Source organism: Pygocentrus nattereri, chromosome 3, assembly GCF_015220715.1.
Source record: "Pygocentrus nattereri isolate fPygNat1 chromosome 3, fPygNat1.pri, whole genome shotgun sequence".
In the NCBI taxonomy this organism is placed as follows: domain Eukaryota; kingdom Metazoa; phylum Chordata; class Actinopteri; order Characiformes; family Serrasalmidae; genus Pygocentrus; species Pygocentrus nattereri.
Window position 1 is genome coordinate 7,196,956 of NC_051213.1, and position 14,819 is coordinate 7,211,774.

General features: G+C 45.6%; 1 protein-coding gene across 1 annotated transcript in view; it reads left to right on the forward strand.

Annotated features, from left to right (window-relative positions):
- Positions 1-813: 813 nt before the first annotated feature.
- kmt2ca (lysine (K)-specific methyltransferase 2Ca) overlaps positions 814-14,819 on the forward strand; it is a 254,614-nt gene continuing 240,608 nt past the window's right edge. The window contains 1 exon segment of the mRNA XM_037537221.1: positions 814-832. The gene's annotated coding sequence lies outside the window, so the exon portion shown is untranslated.

Consider the following 14,819-nt stretch of genomic DNA (forward strand, 5'->3'; position numbering starts at 1 on the left):
CAGACTTATAACCAATGATTGAATGTAGGATGTATTGAATGTATAGAACGTTAAAGGGGGGATTCTATGGTTACAATGTTGACACCGTAACAACAGCAGAACCCTTTTTGGTTCTATACAGAACCATGTTCAAAAAGATCCTATATAAAACCACCATTCTCCAACAGCCGCAAGACCCATTTCACCACGCAGAGAACCCTTAAAGCAAGAAATGGTTATTAAAGAACCATTGAAGAAGCTTCTCTTGGTTCCTGGTGGTTTCCAACAGTCCCTAATGGTGTTTAGTGTGTTCCTGATGGGCTAATATCACAGCGTAAAGGACTCCAGTGGTTTAAAGGTGTTCCGGAACTTATCTAGACGTATTGGATGGTTTCCTAATAGGACCTAATAGGTGTCCTACAGGAACCTAGCGGTAACCATTAAACCAAGCCAAACCATCCAGCTTCGATCCTAATCCTAGATCCTAGAACCTAATGGCAGTTTTCAGCAAGGTGGCTCTACACAGAACTCGTGGTTCTAAATAGGACCGCTCCTTTTATTGAAGAACTCTTGAAGAACCTTAATGCTAAAGTGTTTAGACTGAAGTAACATTCTTAAATAACATAAAACAGGGAAAGATCTAGATCGAGTTGTTCTGTTGGTGGGTTCTCCGAGGTTCCACGCCACCGAGCTGAAGAAGGACACGGCGAAATCAACACGCCACCGTATCGCTCACTGCGTGGATCCGATCCGTACGGCGTTGGAACTCCAGCTCCGCGCTTTCTCAACCCCCCGGCGATGACTGAAAAGGCGTTTCACCGTAGTGTGAGCCCTGGCTGTCTTCATCCGCGGGGTCAGCGAGACTTTTTCGTTCTCCGTTTACGGCGTTTTCCGCGGTTGTTTCGCCCCCCGCATCGTTAACCCGTGCTATATTGGCTCGCCCGGCGCCGGTTCGAGTTATCTTCGACTTTGAAGGCCGACGCCAAGAGAAACGTTTAACGCGGGCCTATTTGCCCGCGCGGACGAGAGGCGGTGCTGCGGTCCCCTCTTAAACATGGCCACCATGATGGAGTAAAAACGCTACAACTTTCAAATTGTCAGTTTTTTATTTTGGAGGAAAACTGTCCGCCTAATCTGCATTGTTTTCTCCCTCACCCGAAACGAGGAATGTTTCTTCCCGAAGCATCCGACCGAACATCCAGTCCGTATGAGAGCTTCGGGAAAAGTTTGTTGTCGGATTACGTGCTGAATTAAGTTGGAAGCTGGGAAGGAAGGAAGGAAAGAAAAACAACAAGAATCGCATCAATTCCGTAAGATACGCTTTATTTTCTCTCCTCCGCGGTTTGTTTCGTGTCGCTTCGAGTCGCTGTGCTGAACGTTTGCGCGAAGGAAAACGGCCGAGGAGTTTTCTCCTGTTGTGATCGAATTTTCCCGGTCCACCTTAAATGGTGCAGCAGTTACGTTCGCGAAGCCCGGGCGCCCGAACGTAACTGCTGCGCCATTTAAGGTGGAACGGGGAAATTCGAACACGAAGCCGGTGAATACGAAGCCAACTTCAGCCAGGTTGTGTTATAAAGCCCGTATTAACGCGTTATAGCGTTAACCGTAGCGTTTCCAGCGTGTGCGCAGCTAGAAGACTACGGAAAGTGATATGAATGTTGGTCGTTGTAAACAAACGAGTGAACAAACACCGTCCAAGTGTCTCGGTGTGGTGTATAAACGCATACGCGGCCTTATTTTGCCTACAGGTTTGTCCTAAATTCCTCTCCCTTTTAGTGTTTGGAGGATAGACGAGCCGGCAGCAGCACACCCCCAGCTGAAGCTGAAGTTAGCTTCCTATTCGCCAGCTTCTTGCTCGAATTTTCCCGTTCCACCTTAAATGGTGCAGCAGTTCCATTCTGGCTCCGGCGCCAGAATGGAACTGCTGCACCATTTAAGGTGGAACGGGAAATTCCTATTAAGAAGCCAACTTCAGCCCCGTCACCCCCGCCCTCCCTTACCCAAACGAAAGTGTCAACTTATTTCTCCCCAGGCAGGGTCGTGAGGAAATAACCAGACAAAAAAAAACCCACCAAGTTTAGAGTTTTATCGGCCTCTTTATGCCTCTGTGAACGTTATCTGGAGACGGGTAAACAAAACGTGACGTGTTTTTAACCCCTTTTCTTGTTTGTGACCAAAAAAGTTGTTTATCTGCCCTGTGGACTGTCGTTGAAGCCTCGAGTTCATTGGATTAAGCCTGTTAAAGGGACGGTCCACCAATCTTTTCAAATTTCACTATAATTCAGCCCTTGATTCTTAAAGCCACTCTCAGTGGTTTGGTGTGAAGCGGTTTACTGTAGGCAAACTTACTAATTCTGATTTCGTTATAGTGGTGGTGATGGCAACCAGGGCTCACAGTGTCTACAGCACAGATATAGACACTTTATTTACTGTACAAAACCTCCAGTGAACCTCCACGAGTCTTCAGAGGTTTTTATGCGATGTTGGTGATGGTAAAATTAGTCGTAAAGCTTTATTTTGGGACTATTTTGCCTCACGACGGCCTGCATGTGTTCCTCCGCCATGTGTAGGTTGAAATGAGTGGGTTAAAATACATTTGAGCCGAAGCTTGATCATTAAACGAAGTCTCCGGTGTCACACAGTAGACGTCCAAGCATTTAACGTGATCTCTTTATGTAAGGGAGCTTTCGGAGGCATTCAACTCCTGAGACGTCTGGTTCCCATCACCACCACTGTGAACAGTTTGCGCTTCAGTCTGTTCTTTTTCAAGGCTTTTTTGCAGCTGTGGTCCAAAGAAAGGAGTTCTCTTCACGTTTGAGGCTGGTTTAGGTAGTCCGCTCTAAAGGACACCAGGTTATTGATTTGAACTGTTTGGCTTAATTCGGACAGTGCACAAGCTCCCGTTATCTTCTGGAAGTCCAGTGCCGCCTTAAGTGGGTTGTTTCTAGGCTGGTAAAGTGAGCTTTCACGTCACTGGGGTTCTGAGGAGGGTTTGTAGGTTATTGTAGAGATAGGAGGGTGTCCTGACTCTATTAGAGGCGTCCTGGTAGTCCCTCCATCCCATCAACCGAAAAAGTCAACGAGCCGTGCTCCACAGTCGAGCTCGCAGGCCTGCAGGCAGCAGCATATGACTGAGCACCCGCCTATATCGGCCCACCGTACACCCACCTGGAGTCACATCAGTACCACTGTGTCGTGATGTTAATGTGGCGTAATGCTGCTCTTCGGTTTAGTCGTGTTTTTTTGAGATATTCTTAGCTGTGGGTCACTGTTTGGTGATATTTCTGATAGAAAATGTGAAGTAGCCTGTAAAATAGTGGTGTCCTTGTTATTCAGCGGTTTGTTTTCAGACCTCCACCGATTTTTCCAGGAGTTCGCTGTAAGCAGTCTGAGATGAGACCAAAGTCGTTCAGAGTGGTTTGCTGTGAAATTCTCTGTTCTAGAGAAACTTGCCCAATTCAGAATTGTTCACAGTGGCGGTGATGGGAACCAGACGTCTAAAAGCTCCCTCACAGAAAGCTATTCCATGAAATAGCTATGAATAGACTGCCTGATGTCTGAGACGTCAGTTTTACGATACGTTTTTGGCCTTAAATGCAATTCTCTAAGCCCATTTTTGGTGTAGAAGTGAAGCCAAAGGCTGTCGTTAATTTCAGATTTTTCTTTTAGTTTCACATCAGCTTTCCACAGGAACGCTCAGAAGACGGGTGTAGGTCCACTGGGGATGTTGAGCGTTAAATAAAATGTCTGTATTTATGTTGTAGATGTTGTGAGCCCTGGTTCGTGTCACCACCACTGAAAAGAAGTGAGTGGTTAAGTTTCTTTGCAGTGAAATAATTTTTGAAAAAGCGGTGGAGTTTCCCTTTAAAGCCACCGTCACACCTGACTGTAACCTCACCAGTCAGCTTGTTCGTGGCCGGTTGAAGTTGGGGGAGGAGCTGTCAGGCTTCAAGCCACGGTGGCCCACATGAGCCGGCAGCTCTCACCGTGCTCACATATCAGATATAAGATTTCTCTGACGAACACGTTTGAATTTGGCATCTCAACTTAACAAACTCTGATCATTTTAATAGGGTCTGTGCTGTATTTGACAGCTAGGCCACGTTTACACAGCAGGTGAAAGTGGCCCGAATCTGATTTTCTCACCAGATCCCGTTGTTTATGTTTGGCTGTTCAGAGTGTCTTTTAAATGTGATCCGTCTGCCACGTCAGTCTGAACAGATCAGCTCCTAAACCGACCCGCAAGCGCAAAAGAACCGAGCCTCGCGAGGCTCGTCCAGAGGTAAACAACCACGAACGTCAACGAACGCCAGTCGCTCCCGGAGCTTCAGTTTCGCCGTCGCCAGCATCACAGGAGCGGTTATGAAGTTCCAGTGGTTGACCGCTGGGCCCATCACCCACAGTGTGTTGGGGTTCGCCGTGAAAAGGACACGTCATTCAGCCACGGCCACTCCTTTGGTTCTTGCCCTCGGATTCTTTAGACTGTTGTCCGACGCTGCAGCCTCCGACATTCGGCCGTGTCGTTTGAAACCTTTCCGAACACGGAGCGGCTGCGATGAGTCTCCTCTGACTTTTGTAGCTGATTTTAAGTGCTTTAGTTAGTTACGTTGCATTAGTTACCTTGGATGGAGTAGCGCTGCAGTAGAGAACAGCTGGTTTTGTTCCATGTCAGAAAAGTGTTTCTGTACAGATGTAAGTAAAGTATGTTTCATAGTTTTGATCCTCAGCTTTCAAAATCAGGGTCTGTAGCGCAGTGACAGCTGCATTCACATCCCAGGCTAATGCAGCCAAAGAGGTCACCTGAGGAGTTTTATGCCTTTTTGGCTGGTTGAGCTGCAGTTGAATGTCCTCTAAAGCCAGACATGCGCAGAGTAATTTCAGAAGTCTTGATTTTTGGCGACTGTCACTGTGTATGGATAGACTGAGGTGTGTGTGGGGAAACATCCCTTGTTTTTGAGTGTCACCCTAACCCCTTGGAACTGAGCTGCGAGGGCCACTTTTACCTGCTGTGTGAGCGAAGCCAAAGACGCTGATCAGGCTGGTGATCGGCCGACCCCCAGTCGATGGATTAATCAATTCTAGAAACCGTTATCAGTTGAAGTCCTGCTCAGTTGCAGAGCTGTCACTGCGTCATCGGGGGGCTGAGCTCTGAAATTAACCCATAAACCCATTGGAGAAAGCCGTGCACTTGTGATGAAACCACAGGCCGTTGTTGCTCTGTTTGCCCGCCAGTGTAACTGTATTGATCGGGGACGGATCATCGGGTGCATGAACTTTGAGCCGTTCGTGGTCGGTTGGGTCAGGTGTTTGTTCAACACTGAACGTGACCGGTTCTGTGTGCTCTGGGTGCACGTTTGACCGTGTGAGCACACCTTGCCGGTAGAAGGTTTCCCAATAAAATGTGTATGTCTAAGGTGAGCTAGTGTAAGATGCAGCACGTTGGCGCTGTCGCCTCACAGCAAGAAGGGCCTGGGTTCGATTCCCCGGCCGGGCGACCAACGTCCTTTCAGTGTGAAGTCTGCCTGTTCTTCCTGTGTCTGGTTGGGGGTTCCTCCCGGTACTCCGGTTTCCTCCCACAGTCCAAAGACATGCAGTCAGGATAAATGGACACTCTAAATTGTGTATGTATGGATGTGTACGTCTGTCTGTCTGCCCTGTGATGGACTGGCGACCTGTCCAGGGTGTTTCCTGCCTTCCAACCAATGACCGCTGTTTAGAAGGTGTGTGTGTGTGTGTGTGTGTGTGTGTGTGTGTGTGTGTGTGTGTGTGTGTAAGATTTGGGGATCCTCTAGTTGATACAGGGACGTCTTGTAAGTGAAGTAAAAGATGAGAAACTCATCATAGCCGGGTTAGTGAAATCGGTAAAATCTGTTGTTTGTTTGTTTGTTTGTTTGTTTAATTAATTAATTAAGTTTTTATTCATTCTCTTAACCTGCGGATAACCTCTCTGCCTTTCTTGCACCCGGTGTTGAAGCAAGTCCCTCGCTCTGCTGTAGCTGCAGTCAGCTGTGGCTGGGCTGCGGTGAACGGACCTGTTTTCCACGGCAGTGCAGGGCAGCCTGTGACTGGCTGGGCTGCACGTGTGTTCACCCCTCTGAGCCAGGTGTGAGCGTGGCCTCACTCTTCAGATCAGGAAGCGAGTCTAGATTTACTGCAGCCGGCCTCTTAATATGAGAGAGAACGAACACGTTTACCATTAAGTTCGCGCTGTACTGCTGCACGTTCTGGGCTGCTTTTCAAGCTGCCGCCAGACGCCTGCAGATATCGGCAGGTGTCATACATTGTGTTGTGTGTTGTGAACGTGGCAGTGAGTTTACAGTTCGGTTCAGGGCCAGAAAAGTCTGCTACCAGCACGACAAATGTGGGAGTGTGGCCTCATAAAAACGGTGACCACATTGAATTTATTACAAATCTTGCTGTGGCTTTGTTTGCATTACTCGGTTGAAGTGGCCCAGATCTGGTGTGTGTGTGTGTGTGTGTGTGTGTGTGTGTGTGTGTGTGTGTGTGTGTGTGTGTGTGTTTTGCTGCTATTGGAACAAAACCACGCTTCTCCACTTCCACTTCGTTTTTCAGTTTTTGGCATAATTTGAAAACACCTGTTGCCCTTTACGTTGTGTGTAGAAATGGCCCAAAATTACTTGGTGGGGGGGGGTGGAGATGGATGTCTGGTTCCATTGACTTGCATTAAAAGTAAAGTGGGTTTTTTCCTTCTCCTGTAACCGTTGCAAGGTTTTGTTTCGACAGCAGCGATTTCCTGCCGCTGTCTAGTCTGTGGTGTTCGAAGTGGTCCAAATTAGGGCCGAATGATTTGGGTAGAAATTTCTGACTAATATTGCGACTGATTTAAATTGTGATTATTGTCTATAAATAAAACTTTAGAAAGTTCAGACCCGTTTTTTTTTTATTTTTATTATTTAAAACCCCAGAAAACCAGGAAATCCATATTTTCTGGCTTGAGGTTTCACCCCTTAATGTAGCAACCAGAAAGCCAGCAGTTTGTGGTTGTGATGTCACAAAACATGGAGGTTTGGTTTTTAGGGTTAACTTTCCCCTCTTAAAGCTGAAGACCGTGTTTTTGATGATGGAGCCTGTCATTTTAAAAACATGCACTTGTAGCCAATTAAAAACTGCACTCTCCTAAATCGCGACTCGCTCTTTCAGCCCTCGTCCAAATTCTTGAGGCAGCAGACGTAAAGGAATTGGAGTTGGCCTTAACTTTAACATGGACATGCGCTTGTACTGCCTGACTCGTGTCGGCTGCGCCATGTGCGAGTCGATGTTGGCTTCTTCTAATTTCCCATTCCACCTTAAATTTCGCAGCAGTGACAGTCAGGCACATGTACACGTGGCAGCGTATTCTGGACTTTATTCAAAGTCATATGCAAATTTGAAAATGCTAATTTAGTCTTTACAGTTGCGTTTCCCGTGCGAGTGTACATCATTATTAAAGGCATCATTCAAATTCAGATGCAAAATGTGTGCGTTTGCGTTTCTGTGAATACTGGTTGTTAAAGTTGATACAGAAAAGCAAAGTGACTCTGGCATGTTAAGAGGATGACGATCCCGATTTGCCGTGGCGCTCCGCATCCTGCTTGCAGTTACGCTTTCACTGTCGGAGAGGCACTCCCTCTCCAGTCGAATGCTGTGGGTGGCACTTCTTGTGTGTTTTAAGAGGAAATGATGTCTAAACTTGGGAGGTCCTTCAGCAGAGCACTGTGGTGGTTTATTATACAACGGTCAGTTCCGGCCACGCCAGCTGATTGGCTGAGACGCCGTTGCTAAGCAACGACTTGGACAGCCGTAGGAGACGCTCAAGCCATGTGAACGTTTTTACTTCTTACTTTGCCACAAACAGAAAACGGGCGCTTTTACGATCTCATCTGACCGACAGCCGATTTGCTCCGACTCTGAAGACGAGACGACACTAATTTCCAGACTGTCGTCACCACTGAGCGGCTTTTCAGTCGGCAGCTGTGACAGAAGAACAGCTGAACAACCTGGAATCAGCCAGAAATGAACCCAACACCATTCGCCAGACGTGTCTGATCTTCAGAGTCGGACCAAATCAGACTGAGCCGTAAAACTGACCCAGTAAAAAACAAAAGCTGCTCAGTGGTGACGACAGTTTGGGAATTTAGTGTAAGGAGCTGGAGAACGAACTGCCGGCTGAGCGGCGAGTGGGTGGAGCTCGTTACTCTGACGTAACACCAAGCTGCTCGTTAAGGAGCTATAATTAGGAGGAAGGAGCTGAACATTAAAACGTATTAAACGCCACGTTCACGGCCAGTTTATTCATTTCTTACTGTGTTTATTTAACTGCTGTATTAAAGCAGCAGAGCGCTGGAGGAGGGAGTTATCGCTACACAGCCGTGACGTTATTTTGCCGTAACGCGCTCTCTCTCGTGTTCTGTTGCTTAAATATAACACGGCGCCAGCAGGCTGAGGGCAGTTCTGTCAAAAAACGGATTTTTCCGTGGAAGCGATTTGTCCGACGGAGAGAGGTCACAGTGAGGATGCACACCTGGAGACGGTCTGTCAAGTTTTTGGCGATCGATCTGCCCCAAAGCCCTGTCCCCGGATTCCACTAGTCCATGCTGTTTTAACATCTGGAATACAGTGATAACACAAGTCAGACAGGCCAATTAGAAAGAGCTTTATTTCTGTTGTGTGCGTTTTTCAGCTGGAGTTTTTGGTGGAACTCCTCAGCCATAATAACTTGGCTGGCAGGGGCGAGTAACAGGCTTGTTTTCTGCCGGACGGCGTTGACGAGCACGTCATCGCCCACTGCTTTGAGCTCCATCTTTAGAAGTTGCTGGGCTTGTTTTGAAACTTTTGCGAGTGGGTTGCCACCGACATCGAGCTCAATTCCTCATTGCTGTCCCCAGACGTTCTTGTTGAAAACCCCCCCGTGTTCAGGCTCGAACGCGGCATCTGTTTATTTGCTTTAACGCACCACACAAAGTAAATGCATGTCTAATATATGGACAAGTGATCAAAGTGAAAAGGGTCGGATCAGAATTTGTTCGTTTCCTTCCCTTTTTCCCTTTCGTCACACCTCGCCGCGCTTGTATATCGCTGCGGTTGTCGTTTAACATTAGTAGTGGACAGCAGGGGCGTCTTTTTCGACATGTCCGTAATTAAATGGTTGAAATATGAAGCCATTCGGAGAGGTTTGGTGTGAAGTGGCTCGTTGTAGAGAAACGGCTCGGAGTTCTTTAGTGGTGGTGATGGGAACCGGGGGACAGTGATGCCTATAAATACACACAGCCGTTTTATTTAATATGCAAACCCGCCAGTGCACCTACAAAAGTCTTCTGAGTGTGGATGTGTGTTGTTACCTCTCACCTACTTCCTCAGTCATGAATGGATTTTGAAGCCCAGGTCAATGCAGGGAGATTCAGAAAGATTCGTCCGGTTTCACTGCGCCTTATTTTTTACAGCCGTGAGGCGGCGGTAGGAACCGATCGCAGTCCAGTTGAAGGACGGGGTCATGGAGTTGCTGGCTGTCAGTGGAAGACTGCTCTCTTCAGTCTGAGAGGAGATGAGCCCTCTGAGCAGGAAGCGTTCTTCTAATGACTTTCTGTGAGGGAGTTTTTAGAGGCGTTAGACTCTTCAGATGTCTGGTTCCCATCACCACCACTGTGAACAGTTTCTCTGAGCGTTTCACACCAAACCACTCGGAGTTTGATTGCATCTTAATGGTTGAATTGTACAGAAATTTGGGGAAAAATTCCATGGTAACGTGATAAAGTGCTCAGGGGTGGTTTCTGGACGCAGGCGTCTTCGCGTTAATGACCGATATGAGTCACGAATGCTAATGTGAGCCATCAAGGCAGGAAGACCAGAGCGCCAAGTCAGAACGGAGCGGCAAGGCCTGTAACGTGAAAGTCGCCTGATTGGCGAAGGTTCATCACAAGCCGTGAAACTGAAAGCGATGTTCTCAGTTGATGTCTGGAGCATGTCTACTGTAACTCTGGGAGAAGTCTCACTGCTACTGTAAATCACTTGGTTTGTTTCCAGTCGTAAAGGATTATGTCGTGGTTTAGTGACTCCATCTGCTTATGCAGTTCAATCGTAGTTGGGTTCAGCCTCGTGTGCGTTCTTACCTTCTACCTGTTAAATTCTGAGTGGTGATGACACCCGGGGCCATAAATCTGATTTCACAGCGATGTGTCAATCATATAAAGTGTCATAAATGTTCATAAGTGTTTTGAATTCCCCCTTACATTGAGTACCAGGGCTGTAACAAACGACTAATTTGATAGTCGAATAATCTACAGATATTACTGAAACGAATAATCGATTATTCTGATTATGAATCGCTACATTACCAAGTAGCTTTTATGTAGCTATTAGCTTTTAAATTGAGCTTTTTTTTATGCATTTGCTAATTAACGGTGAAGACGAAGATGAGTAATGTTGAAGAATTCACTGCAAAGTAGCAGCAATAAAATATAATGGAACTGAATTAAGATTAAGATTAATTAGTCACTCAATGAGTAAATTCCACCTCCGCATTTAACCCATCCATGAAGTGGAACACCACACACACACTAGGGGGCAGTGAGCACACCTGCCCGGAGCGGTGGGCAGCCCAATCCGCAGCACCCGGGGAGCAGTTGGGGGTTAGGCGTCTTGCTCAAGGACACCTCAGTCATGTGCCGTCGGCTCTGGGGATTGAACCGGCGACCTTCCGGTCACGAGGCTGGTTCCCTAACCTCCAGCCCATGACTGCCCCCAGTTTTCCTTTAGTTAAATAAATAAAAAATCTGTCTAAATTTAGAGTTTATTTATTTCGAGCAGTGCGGTCTGTGTCCCACTGTCTGTCTACACTGTACAGCTGAAGTCTACAGTCGCAGGTCTTTACTGAAACAGAGTAAAGTCACGCCTCCGTGCTCCTGTGAGAGGCTTGATCTCCTCCGAGAGCAAATACAAATCAGCCTCGATTAGTGCAGCCGCCGGCCTTTTGTTCTTTACTCTTCTGCTTTTAGCGTTTAGTGTGAATCGCTCCCACGCTTTTGAGGATTTTGTTCTTGAGGCTGCCGGCAACTCTCCAGTAAGCGGTAATATCAGGACATTCCTAGCGAACGTGAGAGAGACGCGTAATGATGTCACCCAGCGGTCGACTATTAAACTAGTTGCCAACTAATTTGGTCGTCGATTTTAGTCGACTAAGGCGATTAATCGTTGCCCCCCTATTGATACACAGGATAGATGCAATAGAACTGACAACTGGGGATGAAGATATTTTTCTGTTTTCAAGGAAAGTATTTTAGGGTTCATAACAGCAGTTGATGCGTATCAAATAAGTGGCAGTCGTCCTCAAACGCCCACGCTGTTAATAGTGCTGATAGATTTGGGGGGAAAATTTCCAGCTGCAGTTGCAAAATTGTGATTAAGACTTGAATAATGTAGTTGTTGCTGCTGCTTTTGTAGCTGTAGTAGTAGCTGTAGTTGTTGTATTTGCTGCTGTTGTTGCTGCTGCTTTTGTAGTTGTAGTTGTAGCTGTAGTTGTTGTATTTGCTGCTGCTTTTGTAGCTGTAGTTGTAGCTGTAGTTGTTGTATTTGCTGCTGGTGTTGTTGTTGTTGTTGTTGTTGTTGTTGTTGTTGTTGTTGTTGTGGTGGTTGTTGTTGTAGTGGTTGTTGTTGTTGTAGTAGTAGTAGTAGTAGTAGTAGTAGCTGTAGTTGTTGTATTTGCTGCTGTTGTTGCTGCTGCTTTTGTAGTTGTTGTTGTTGTTGTTGTTGTTGTTGTTGCTGTTGCTGTTGCTGCTGCTGCTGCTGCTGCTGCTGCTGCTGCTGCTGCTTTTGTAGCTGTAGTTGTTGTATTTGCTGTAGTAGTAGTAGTAGTAGCAGCAGCATATCCAGGCCTCTCTTTTCACATCCATTGTGTTTTTGGACTTGACTCTTAAATCGATTTGTCATGATACTAGAGGTTTAGTAGGCGATGCTGATACCGGTGAAACGCCACGATTCTTGGTACCCAATTTAATACCAATACACAAAGAAGACAATGTTTCCCAGGTACTTCAACACACATTTATTAAAAACGTACTTTCTGTGCCTCTGAAAAGATTCTGATGTGGTTGGCTGTGTTTATTGACTTTGCTCCTGCCTCTCCTAGTAGACGTCCTCCTCCGGCTGGCAATAATGAGATTTCAGTTATGAGGTGACCTGTAAGAAAGCAGTAGGTGCTGCACACACAATGTAACGCACAGACGTTCTGTAGTCATAGAAGTAGTTTAGGTTTATTAATATGGTGACGGATCATTAGTCTGGGAATATTTATTAAAAACGTTAACGTTGTATTTTGATGACCGACCAACGGTAGAAGGCAACATACAACAACCCCATTTCCCGAAAAGTTGGGATGCTGTGCAGATAGTAAATAAAAACCAAACTCAGTGTGCAAATCAGTCAAACCCTGTATTTCATTTAAAGCAGTCAACAAATCAAATGTTGACCTTGATGCCAAAATCAGTGTTTACCACCTTGTTTCATCACTTCTTCTTTTAACACCACGTTTTGGAACAGAGGAGACTCTGCTGTAGTTTTGAGAGTGAAATTTTTTACTGTTATTATTTCATGCAGGGTTTCAGCTGCTCAACAGTTCAGAGTCTCATTTGTAATATCTTTCATTTCCAAATGTGCCAAAGCTTCGCAGTGGTGGCAGGTCTGGACTGCAGGCAGGTCAGTTTAGCACCCAGACTGTCTTACTGTGGAGCCACACTGTTGTAATACATGCAGAATGTGGTTTGACGTTGTCTTGCTGGAATAAGGCCTTCCCCGAAAAAGACGTCATCTGGATGGCAGCATATGTGATGAGCGTTTTGCACAACTTTGCGTTTTTTTACTTACATTTTGCACAGCATCTTAACGTCTAGCCCAGTGGTAGCCTTTAGTGTTTAGCCATTGCTTGTGTTGTGTGGAACACAGTTACACAGAAGTGCCAGCTGTCTAAAGCAAAAACAATGATGACGTGTTTCAGGATGACAAGGATAACACAGGTGTGTTGTGAATGTGGCGTTAATATGAATTCTGACTCACTCACCGTGAATTCTGAGGGTAAGGATGGATATCTGTTGTCGGAAGTTGGAAGAGTTTCCTCCTTTCGTCTGAACGGTTTGATGGCATCGTTTGCTACAGTTTTTTTTTTGTGAATCTGTTATTAATCTGTGTTGGTCTGCCTTGATTGAAAGCAGAGCATTTCCTTACACCACTCTCTTTGTCTCTTAGACCAGCACTTGTTCCACGTGCTGTTGTTTACGTCCCGTTAGGTCGTCTTTTTATCCCTTTGGCATTTAACGGCAGACTGCAGCCCTCATAGGCGTGTCTTTAAAATCGTAACTTTACAGGAGAAGGAAAAAAACCTACTTTACTTTTAATGTAAGTACTTTTAATTGTAAGTCGATGGAACCAGAGTTTTTTCCATGTCATTCTGGGCCGTTTCTTTTGGTCCATTCCTCGTGAAATTTGCACACAGTTTAAAGGCCTTTTCGAATTATGCCAAAAACTGAAAAACGGGGCTGGGAGAATTGCATCCTCAGTAGGAAAACGACTACCGTCACGTCAAGAATTTTGGCCTCTGCTTGGTACCGAAGCGTCGGTTCTCGTGACAAGCCTGCTCTTGAATGCTGAATGTAGTGTTATATACTGCCAGCTCACAAGCTCTTTGTAGCTACATGAAATTTCCCTACTTAACCTCCTAGTCTCCAAGGTATATTTTGGTTTGTCCATCTGAATTTACGTGTCCAAATCGTAAGGTAAATTGTTCACTAACTGTATGAAATAACGCAAATTTTTGTTATTAATTTTTTTCTAAAAGTTCTGTTAATTTGAGGGGAGCATGTTTTATGATCTACTCATCACTATATGCTTAAAATTTACCGCTGAAAGCCAAAAATCTCCGACGCTCTTTGTGTTATTTTCTAAAAGTGATGTTTCCAGAGCAGATCACTGAAGAGACGCCGTCTGTTTATAGTTTAGAGCCCAGATTTGGGGAAAAACGGGTCGACTTTCAGTAGAAAAACAAAGTTCAGCTTCTTTTATTATAAGGGTTTAAAATGACATCACCGTCTATTAGACTGGAGAGAAGAGCTACAGCCTCACACGACGCCCAGCTTCTGAATGGAGCTTATGGAATATGTACGTTATGAAGAACATGACGGAGCTGAAGAAGTTAACTTAATCAGACGAGCTGAAAATGTAGGCTGGTATTAAAATCGCAGCTCTTGTGACTTGAAGAAAACTGCGTAAGTAATGATCTATAACAAGACGTATGCTGTGGGCCGGAGCACTCCTGTGGTATTGGACCTGATGCCTCAGATTTGTATATCATTATTTCAGGCTTTCCATGGTGACTTCCGGTAGAACCCGCACGCGTTGTATTTTAGCAAGAGTTTTAATTTAGGTTTTTTTTCCCCGTTCTGACTGACTAACACAGCTTCTTTCAATTTTAACGTGAAATCTTATAATGCAGAACACCTGACCTTGGAGTTGCAAGGTGGTTGTTCAAAAAGGTCCTTGGGCCTGTTTTTACCTGTTTCAGAGAACGACTGACTGCTTCATAAGATCTCCCACATTAGCAATACCACCTGTATCATTACAGGCTATAGTTGGGGGGGTTCTATGTAGAACCATGAACACTCAAAGAACCCTTTGCATGGTTTTAAAGGGTTTGTTGTTGCACCGTGAAATGGTTCTTCAGATTGAGAGAGAATGTGTCGTAGAAGGTTCTATATGGCACCTTTTTTGGAAAGGGTTCTATATAGCACCAAAAAGGGTTCTTCTATTGTTACAAGCTTGACATAGAACCTTTTTTTTTTTTTTAAAGTGTGCAGGTT